An 11,360-nucleotide genomic window follows, 5' to 3' on the forward strand; every position below is an offset into this window, starting at 1 on the left:
GAACTGCTCTCGCAGCTTTCCAACAAAGTCGGCGGTATCGTCCTCGTTCTCCGTCGGTCGCCGATTCAGGAACTGCCCCGGAATCCTCAATGTTTGGCCAAATATCATCTCGGCCGCGGTCGCTCGCATGTCGTCCTTCCAGGCTGCCCGGATCCCGAGCAACACCGTCGGCAGCACCTCGGTCCAGCGGTCGTTCTGCTGGCATCTGATCGCTGCTTTGAGCTGTCGATGAAATCGCTCGACCATCCCGTTCGCCTGCGGATGGTATGCCGTCGTCCTTAGGCGTGCTCCCGTGAGCTCGCTCAACCGCCGGAAAAGCCTGGACTCGAATTGACGGCCCTGGTCCGTCGTGATCCGTAGAGGCGCTCCAAACCGGCAGATCCACCCTTCGTAGAAGGCTCTCGCGACCGTCTCTGCTTCCTGGTCTCGTAACGGGAACGCCTCCGGCCATCGTGCGAAACGATCCACGCACGTCAGGCAATATCGTTTGCCCTCCGAGACCGGCATCAAGATGATGTCCAGGTGAATATGCTTGAACCTGCTGGATGGCGCAGCAATTGTGCCGAGCGGTGCTGACACGTGTCGTGATACCTTTGATTGTTGGCAAGGCATACATGCTCGAGCCCAGACACGGCAGTCGGCGTTCATAGACGGCCAAACGTAGCGTTGTGCCACGAGCTTGCCCGTCGCCTTTATCCCTGGGTGCGCCAAATTGTGTACTAGGTCAAATGCGGCCCGGCGAAAAGGCCTTGTCAAAAATGGTCGTGGTGTTGTTGTTGCCGTGTCGCAATAAATTTCTCTCCCGCTTCCGAGAATCTCTACCCTGCTGAGTTTCAGCCCGGACTCTCGCCGCAGGTATTTTTCAATCTCCTCGTCCTTCTCCTGCGATTCCGCCAACGCGGCGTAATCCAGGGGAGAATTGAGCTCCCCGATCCTCGACAGCGCGTCGGCCACGACGTTTTCCACGCCCGCCACGTGTCGAATGTCGGTGGTGAATTGCTCGATGTAGTCCAGGTAGCGGAACTGTCGCGGCGTGCTCTTCTCGGGCTTCTGGCGGAATGCGTAGATTATTGGTTTGTGGTCCGTGTATATCGTGAACGTGCGGGCCTCCACCATGTGCCGAAAGTTCTTCACCGCCAGGTAAACTGCCAACAGCTCTCGGTTGAACGCGCTGTATTTCGTTTCGGCTGGGCTTAGCCTTTTCGAGAAAAACGCCAATGGTTCCCAGCCGTCATTGCCTCGTTGTTGTAACGACGCGCCGATGCTTTGTTCGGACGCGTCGGTAAACAAAGCGAGCTCCGTGTTTACCCTGGGGTGTCTCAACAGTGCAGCTTGGGCTAGATTTGTCTTCGATGCCTCGAATGCCTGTTGAGCCCGCGCCGTCCACGATATCGTCGTCTTTTCTTTAATATTTCCCTGTAGAAGGTCGTTCAGGGGCGTCAATATTTCGGCGGCCTTGGGCATGAACCTCCTATAGAAGTTTACCATGTCCAAATATCTCCGGAGTTCTTTCGCCGTCCTCGGCGACTGCATCGCCAGTATCGCCTCCACCCGCGCCGGCAACGGGCGAGTTCCTCCTTCGGAAACATCGTATCCGAGGAATTCCACGCTACTCTGGCCGAATTTACACTTCGCGGGGTTGATGATGACCCCGTATTCTCGTAGGCGCTCGAACAACATTCGCAGGTGTTCGCGATGTTCTTCCTCCAATAATGACGCGACGAGGATGTCATCGATGTATGCGTAACAAAAATCGAAATCGCGCAGAACCTCGTCTATGAAGCGCTGGAATGTCTGCGCCGCGTTGCGTAATCCGAACGACATGTACGGAAATTCGTACATGTCGAACGGCGTGGTGATCGCCGTTTTCGGCACGTCTCTTTCAGCAACCGGAATCTGGTGATACGCGCGCACCAAATCCAACGTTGTAAAGACTGTCTTACCGGCGAGAGCCTGCGCGAAATCCTGTATGTGTCGCACCGGGTAGCGATCAGGGATCGTTCGCGCGTTTAACGCCCTGTAGTCTCCGCAGGCCCGCCATTCCTCGCCTTTCTTCTTTGGTACCATGTGCAGGGGAGCCGACCAGCAACTATTCAAAGGTCGCGCGACCCCGGCTTCCACCATTTTTCGAAATTCTCGTTTTGCCGCCGCCAATCGGTCCGGAGCGAGTCTCCGCGGTCTGCACGCGACGGGTGGTCCCGGTGTCGTTTCTATATAATGCCGCGTGGCATGGATCGCGCCTCCCGGACGCCCGTCCGGCCTCGCGATGTCTGCGTACTGCTCCAGCAATCGGTGGTACTGAGTCTCTCCCGTAATTGTCTTCACGCTGGGTGCATCACACTGGATGCAACGTTCACGCGTGGTTAGACTTGTCAGTTGATCAATCAAACGCGATCCGCGTAAGTCCACCAGCAGCCCGTAATGCGCGAGAAAATCGGTGCCGATTATCAGTCTCGAGACGTCCGCGACCACGAACCGCCACGAAAACGCCCGTCGTAATCCGAAATTTAATTGTAAAGTCTCCGTTCCATACGTAAAAATTGGTGTACCGAAAGTTTGTAGGTGGATCTCTGTCGTGGGCCTCGAACCATCTTTCAAGGATACACGCAGAGATCCGCACCCGTGTCGATTAAAAAAGTCACTTTAGAGCTTGCGTCGGTCACAAATAGACGTCGCGTACCGTGGCCTGAGTCGCTCGCGGCCACTAGCGACCGGCCCCTGCGTTTCCCTGCTGCATCGAGCAGGGTGCTCTGCATTGTCTGGCATCCGCCCCGAATTGCCAGTGATACCAGCACATACCACTGGCCGGCAAATCGCGACCTCCTGATCGCGCGCGCGGGCGCGAACGCGAACGCGAACGCGGACGACGTCGGTCGTCATCGCGACCTCCTCGGTAGCGCTCACTGCCGATCGCCTCAATTGATTTCCGAATTGCCGCCATCTACTCCGCGATCTCCTGCTGCATCGTCAGCCGCATCTCGAATTTTGCTTCTAGAGACGGGGGATCACTCGCGCTTTGTCCCTGAGGCGCCACGGCTCTTGCCGCCTCCGCTCCTTGAAACACCGGCGCCCGGGTCGCCTCGATTATCGCGTCCGCGATATCCGCCAACTGTTCTGGCGTGTCCTCCGTTCGCGTCACTAAATGCGGCTGAATGTACGCCGGCAGCCGACTCAGCCAGATCGTTCGTAAGACCTGGTCGCCCACGACACTTCCGGCGAGGCCGCGCAGGTGCCGCAAGAACTGCGACGGCTTACGATCCCCGATTTCTTTATGTTCGAGGAGTCTTCGGGTTTTATGCTCCTGCGACAAGCTGAGCCGTTTGATCAGTTCTGATTTTAAAGTCTCGTATGCGCGTTCCGCGGGCGGATTCATAATAACGTCGCGCACCTCGACCGTATAGCGCGGTCCGATGGCCGTCAGCGCGTAACCGAATTTCGTCGCGTCGACCGTGATTCCGGCGGCTTGGAAACTCCGGTCGACGATATTGAACCAGAGTTCAGGGTCTGACGGCGTGAACTCTGGCATCTGCATGCCCACGCCGCTCACCTCAGGGGCGGGTAAAAAATACCCTGGCGGCTGTTCGAATCTCGCCGGTTGCATTCCGAGCAGATTCATCGGCATCCCGTGGAGTCGCGGCTGCTCCAGCACTCGTGCTTCCAGCTCCGTCAGCGGAGCGCTCGTTTCTTCGTCTCGTGTCACCACCATTGCACACCATTGCACTTGATAATGTGCAATGTGATCACAAAAAAAATCGCGAATTCTCGCTCGTTCGCGATCACGTCGGGACGTCACCACTTTGGTGATATATCGCGTTACTTTCGTGTTTCGCGGCGCGATTACTTAGGAGGTACGATACGAGTCGGGAATTAAAGAATGATGAGACAGTAATCGCGTATAATTCAAAGTATATTCTTGAACACAACTTTAAATGTCGATACATGCATATACGATCGTTCGGATTTATAATGTGCGTCCGTACGCGGCGACTGTCAAGAACGGAATCTCCTCATGTCACAATGTTTTACCTATCTCTTGCCTCAAAACGCCCTTCGCTAGGTTTCGAGAGGCTTCGCAAATTTTCTATATGTTTTACTTGCTTTGTTTCTGTACTACTCGTCTTTCGTCTCGTCTGTTATATTTATTTCTATTTATTTATGTCTCAGTGACCGAATGCGTATACGTGTTTATCGCTTGTTTATTTCAGGGAAGCATGTGACGATGTAATCGCCACAAAGTTATGTTCTTCTTCTATCGGGACTGTTAAATATTTTACTCGTTGACACACGCCACAACATAAGCTAAATTTTTTTACATGTGTGGACATAGTGGCGCTTAAAAAATAGAGCCACTTTTAGCGGAGACAAAATAAATCATATTGTTATTAGTTAATTTTAATTACACACGAGGCGCAGCAATTTGTTACCATCAGACGAGTGTAAAGCGAAAACATTGATGTTAGTTTGTTGTCGTGGAATAGTGTTGTTTAGTGTGAAACGGTTGAACATAATTTGAAGGTTAGTAATTGGGTCAAAATAATAGAGCCACATTTAATAAGTTTACCTATTTATTAAGTTTAACTTGTATAACTGAATTAACATATTTTTCCATTTGAATGCTCTAATACTTTGTAGAGAACTCTTTGTTTTTCAAAACAGTTCGGTATCTGTCCATAGAGCCTACTAAGGATCTACACTCTTCTTCAGAAATTGAGTACCAAGCTTTTTGAATTTCTTCTCAGAGTTTACCAAGATTTGTAGTTTTCGATTGATTCTTTTGTCAATGTATGTCATTGTATTCCATAAATTTTTTATTGGATAAGTCCGGACTCTGTGGTGGCCATTCCAAAATGAGAATTTTTTCTTTCTCAATAAATCTTTTTATAACTTTAGCGGTATGTTTTGGATTGTTGTGCATTTTCCATAACAAGGGCATCTCACGTCTGGCATACGGTAACATAACATCTTTAGGAATGCATTTGTACATTTCTACATTCATAATACCATTGATTCGAAATAATGGGCCAACGCCATACCAGGAGAAATATAACTGCCCAGACAATAACTGCCGCCACCGTGCTTCACAGTTTTCAAAGTGTACTTGGGATTGTTTTCTTGATTCGGTGGCCGCATATACACTTTTGCATCCGAAGAAACTTTGATTCGTCGAACCACAGCATATTACGCTATCATCGTTTTTTTCTCTGTGGCTTTCAGAAAAAGTTAATTATTTTGCAATATTTTGTTTAGATACATGTGGTTTTTTCTTAGTAATGCGACCTGTATGGGAAGATTAACCAATTGAGAAAATTATCTGAAATTAATTTATTATTGACGATAAAGAAAAAAGATTATGATTTACAAAAGATTGGACATTGATTTATTCTATCATATTAAACCTTTATAATATTTAACAACACAATTAAGATTAATGAAAACCATATATTAAAGATATAATGATTTCTGAATAATAATGTTTATATGGCAAATATTTAAATATGTTTATACATTACTAAGTATTAAAGGCTTTAATTATTATCTATACAAAATTAAACTAGGAAAATTCTATATTGAAAATTGTACATAACGTAATATCTTTGAAGATGTTTAGAATATAATCAGAAAACTTTAAATCATTTGGGAATAATTCAGATAATAATATTGAGATATATCAAACATTTAACATTAAGAATAATCAAATAATATTATAACATTATGAATAATCATATAATATGTCATAATACATCATCATAAATGTATATGCTTTAAATAATAATAAGAAGAATGATATAAGATTTATAAACATTGAAAATCATGAAAATGAAAGAAAGACAATATATATAATATATAAACTAATTATATAAAGAATAATATGAATGCACAGAGAAATATTGGAATTTACTAATATAAAAAATATCATGGGAATTTTAGGAAAATTAATAATAAGATGACTTGAAAATGTTTAAACCACTAGAAAGATTAACTCTGCAATACAGAATTTACATGAATAGGCCAGTATAAGAAAGATTTAAATCAATCAATGATATAAAATTCATATAAAAAGACCAGTATAAGAATTTGATTTGAAGAAGACGAAGTTCTCTCGTCTTACCTTCGTTCTGTTGAAAATAATTAATTAGCGGTGGCACTAAATGTATATCGTCTCTCATTGAGTACTGACAAAAATGGCAGATATGGCAATGAACTGCGGACCACGTATGATTACTCTCTGGGTATCGAAGCTGTTCAATTTTCGTAGCTGCTCTTTTAAATTCGTAGCTGCCCTGAATTCGTAGCTGTCCTGAATACGTAGCTGCTCTGAATTTGTAGCTGTCCTGAATACGTAGCTGCCCTAATCGTATGGCAATGGCAAGGAAATTCTTAGATGTATTATCTGAAAAAAAGTAACTGCCCTCGTTTGTACACAAAACTCTGACTTGGCAAAGGAAGGAAACGCACGTCTGTTCATACGCGAAAGCGAAAGACAGGGAAGGAAGCCGTAAACATAAAGAAAAGTATTGTCATAGACGTATGTCCGCGGGCTATAGATAATTTCAGCGCTTAATTCATTCTATGTTCGAAGCGTCGATCACTTCCGCAACACGACCATTGAGTTTTGTATAACATAATCTTCTTTTTATAGTTGATGTTGATAATTTAATATCATGTTGATTAGATACCATCTCTCTCAAGCGTGGCACACTCAAGAAAAGTTCCTTTTTAACTTTTAAGGGGATACCGGAGGTCTACTTTTACCGACCGAACCGATTATATTTTGCCACTATCGAGAAGTTTTTATTGCGTTAATAGAATAACAAATGCTTTTCCACGATTAAAGTTAATACAATAATAAAGGAGAGAGCGGTTTGAATTTGTGATAAAAAGACAAAAAATTTTTAAATACGAGTTTTTTTTGGCTTCTCGCGTCACGTCATAACAATATTTGCTTATATAAAAGTTTCACAATTTATACGTACAAAATAAGACCGCTTCCTCCAAAAGATTTCATAAAGGAATATTAGTGACCTTGCAGAAATAAGTTTAGAAGTCTAATAAAAAGGATCTCGATTGTGGAATATTTCATTCACATGTGTATGTGCGAAATGACATTTAGGAATAATACAGAGCAGAAAATTAGTTACGCGATGTTGCGATAGAGGGAGCTGCAAGCAAGTTAGACCTTGTGCAGTTAGACGAGGCTCGATTACGGATTGGAATTACGAAAAAGTACGTGGAGAGAAAATTTTCGCGGATCGAGTAAATAACTCTGGAGAGAAGTGCATCTTAAGTTGAAAAACTTTAAAAACCGAAAGCCGAATATAGTTATTAATATTAATTCTCGGCTAATCCAGCCGGGCGGAGGATTACCAACGCAAATAAGAGCCTAACCTAAAAGTGAATAAAGACACCCACGTGGACGCAGCCTTCCCCCGTAACAGCGGGGGAGGCGCAGAGGCATTTACAACAATGAACCGATTTGAAACTGTGTCACAAGAGGAAAACATGGATTGGTCGAAGATGGTAAAGAATAAAAGGAAAAGTTCGGATAATGAAGAGATTAAAAACTATAAGAAATCGGGAAAGGAAGTTTCAGAAGTACATCATAAGGTAACTAATTCAGCGGAACCAATAAAAGTAAAAAAAACCACGTCCCAAATTATCAAAAATTTTCAAGAAGACAATAAAGGCCCATTCACAGTATGGATTCAATCTAAGGCAATTGAGAGCAATGAGAAAACATACTATCCACAAGTAAGCCAATATAAAGTAGGTAAACTGTTTTGCAAAAAATTCAATAGCATAGATTATGTCTGTAACAAAACTAGATCTCGGGTAGAAATTAACTTCAAAAACATACACGAGGCAAATCAATTATTAGACGACCCATTATTAGAAGCAAATAAATTGAAAGCTTTCATCCCGAGCTTTAGATTAATAAGAAGAGGCATCATTAAAGGCGTAGACGAGGATATTTCAGAAGAGGAGATGCTGGAGGAAATGGAGTCACATCAGCGTATACTGGGAATAAGAAGACTAAATAGGAGAAACCGAGATCCTAACAGACAGGAAAACGACCCGAAATGGGTACCAAGTAAATCAGTAATAATTACATTCTCAGGCCAAAACTTGCCCAGTGAAGTACGGCTATATAAAATTAAGATTGAGGTAGATCCTTATATGACATTACCCATTGTCTGCTACAACTGCTTCAAGCTAGGTCATACAAGTTTGAATTGCAGAAATGAGACAAAATGCAGCATGTGTGGTGAAAATAAACACCAAGAGAGTTGCGGAACAAGTTGCCCTAAATGCTCTAACTGCAAGGGGGAACATATCGCCACTGACAGAAATTGTCCAATATACCGGATGGAATATGAAGTCAAAAGACTGATGGCGTACGAAAATTTAGCCATGGGAGATGCTAGGAAACTAGTTTTTCATCCCCCCCCAAAGAAAAGGCTTAAACCTGGACCTGAGGAATTTCCAAATCTCCTAAGCACAGCATATACAACATACAGTGAAGTAGTTAAAGATAGAAGGTCTTTACCTACAGTACCCAGGAAACCCCAGGAAAAACCAAACAACTTTTATAAAGCCCAAATGGAAAATTGTGAAAATTTTATTGGAAGCCGAGAATCCATCAACTCAGCAAATGGAGTAGCGATGGGTCAAGGTAGCAGCGGTAAGAAGACTATCCAAACGAACAAAGATCAATCAAACAAGACAAATAAGTCAGCAAAAACGGAAGACCATTTACAACTCATACAAAATGTCCGTGGCCAGCGAGTCATCCTCAAGGACTTATCAAATAAACCAGAATACACGATGATGAAGAAAGAAGTGCAAGTTAAGGTTACACCTCCAAATAATTTCCTAAAGACGATAAGAACCTACCAAAAATCAGCAAAAGTAACAGAACTGAATAACAATTCGAAATAAGTATTAATATATAAGTGAGTATGAATAATCGCGTTAACTTAAAAATACTACAATGGAATTGTAGAGGATTAAGAGGTAAAATTTATGAATTAGATAGATTTTCGCATGAATGGGATATCCTTATGTTTAACGAAACTTTTCTGAAACCAGAGCAACCTGATTTTCATATAAATGGTTTTGAAACGGTTAGATTTGATAGACTACACAATAACGGAGGCGGTCTAGCTTTTTTAATTAAAAAAAATATGATTTTCAAAACTGTTGAATTAGATTTTAATCCCAAAACTCTGGAAATAGGATGTATATTGATAACTACTACAACGGGTAATTTATTAGTAGTAAACTGCTATAGATCTCCAAAAGAAGGTAACAATTTATCTAACATGAATGGAAGAAATTTTTAGAGGCAGTAAAAAAATATAATGATACATTTTGTATAGGAGGGGATTTGAATGCCCACCACAAGTCATGGGGGAATGATCACAACTGCTACAATGGTAATATTGTATACAATTTCACAGACCCAGAGGATTTTATAATTCTAAATAATGGTAATCATACGCACATATCAGGACCTAACTTTAAAAAATCAAACATTGACTTAACAATTGTTTCTCCTTCCCTAACTTTGAGCAGTGAGTGGTCTGTAAGCAATGATAATTGGAGAAGTGATCACTACCCCATCTCAATTAATCTAGATATAGAAAGTGATTACTTACCGAAACCTCAATACAAGTTTAACGAAAATAAAATTAATTGGTCTAAATTCTATGAGTTCTGGGAGTTTAATAATAATCTTAACTCAATTCAATATATAAACTCGACAGTAAATGAAAGATACTCATTCATGCTTAGTCAAATAACAAAAGCGGTTGAATGTTCCTTGCCTAGAAAGAAAGTAAATAAAATAACTAATACTAATCGAACTAAGCCAAAAAATAAGAATCCACCAACGGTATGGTGGAATGAAAACTGTGATAGGGCGATTAGAATAAAAAAGGCGAAGTGGCTATCTTTACAATATAAATTTTCAAGAGAGGAATTTTTTGAATATAAAAAAATAGAAGCTCAAACTAAAGTTACCCTAAGAAAGGAAAAAAAAGAAGCTTTTCAAAAATTTTGTGAATCTTTAAATAGACATAGTAAGAGTGGGTACGTTTTTAATAAGATTAAAAGATTTAATAACAAATTCACTAAACCAAAATCATATGAAGGTAATACAGAAATAATTACATCCATGAAAGAAAGCATTGAAGAAATATGTGCACTAGGCTCACAGTGTACTCTGCCTATAATGGAAAATTTATATCAAGATAACCATTTCCTCGATATGCCTTTTGATTACGAGGAACTTACAATATCTCTAGAAAATGTTAACCGTAAATCAGCTCCGGGATATGACAAAATTAATTATAACATAATTAATAAATTACCAGAAGCGGTAAAGAGAGCACTCTTGGATATCTATAATGACGTACTTTATACCGGTATCTTTCCAGAAGAATGGAGAAATTATTTATGTTACTTTATCCCTAAACCAAATAGTAAAAAAGTCAGACCAATCAGCATGTCTTCTTGTTTATTAAAATTGTTAGAGAAAATGATAAATGAGAGATTAATGTGGTGGCTCGAACATAATAATCTAATTAATAAATCTCAATTTGGGTTCAGGAAAAATAAATCGTGTATAGATAGTTTAGCAATGATCATCTCAGAAACAGGAAAACAATTCTATAAAAAAAACCATTTAGCAGCTGTATTTTTAGATATCAAGGGGGCCTACGATAATGTGGACCCCGCAATTTTAATTAAAGATCTAATCGAATTGAAAATTCCGAGAAATGTTATTAAGTTCATATATAACTTAATCTCAGTTAGATTTATACATTTTATTAATTGTCCAGGTAATATAACCCGTCCTTCATTCAAAGGTCTTCCACAGGGAAGTATTTTGAGCCCGGTCCTGTTTAATATATATATAAATAATATAGATAACTTAATACTCCCGGGAGTTAAAATTTTAAAATTCGCGGATGACTTGGCCTTATACACATCTGACCCACAAATAAGTAATAGCCTTAGCCACCTTGAGCAGCAAGTCGGTATCATTTCGAATTATCTAGCTGCAAAAAATTTGTACTTGGCACCAGAAAAATGCAAATTAGTCATATTCAATAGATTAAACTTAAACACCAATAACTTTCATATTAATATTAATAACACTATCATTGAACCTTCACCTTACGCAAAATTTCTCGGTATAATTTTAGATAAACGACTAAATTGGAATCTCCATATCTCCCACATTATAAAAAAATGCGATATTCCGATAAGAATCCTCAGTTGCATCAGAGGAACTTGGTGGGGAGCAGATCCGGTTACTATGCTGACCCTATATAATTCACTTATTAGGTCTAGAATCG

General features: G+C 41.3%; 1 pseudogene; it reads right to left on the minus strand.

Moving 5' to 3' along the window:
- Nucleotides 1–2,704: 2,704 nt before the first annotated feature.
- LOC146724190 (uncharacterized) lies at nucleotides 2,705–3,706 on the minus strand (annotated as a pseudogene).
- Nucleotides 3,707–11,360: the final 7,654 nt, after the last annotated feature.

The sequence above is a fragment of the Nylanderia fulva genome, unplaced genomic scaffold (genome assembly GCF_048542155.1).
Source record: "Nylanderia fulva isolate GAGA-0341 unplaced genomic scaffold, ASM4854215v1 Scaffold144, whole genome shotgun sequence".
NCBI lineage: Eukaryota > Metazoa > Arthropoda > Insecta > Hymenoptera > Formicidae > Nylanderia > Nylanderia fulva.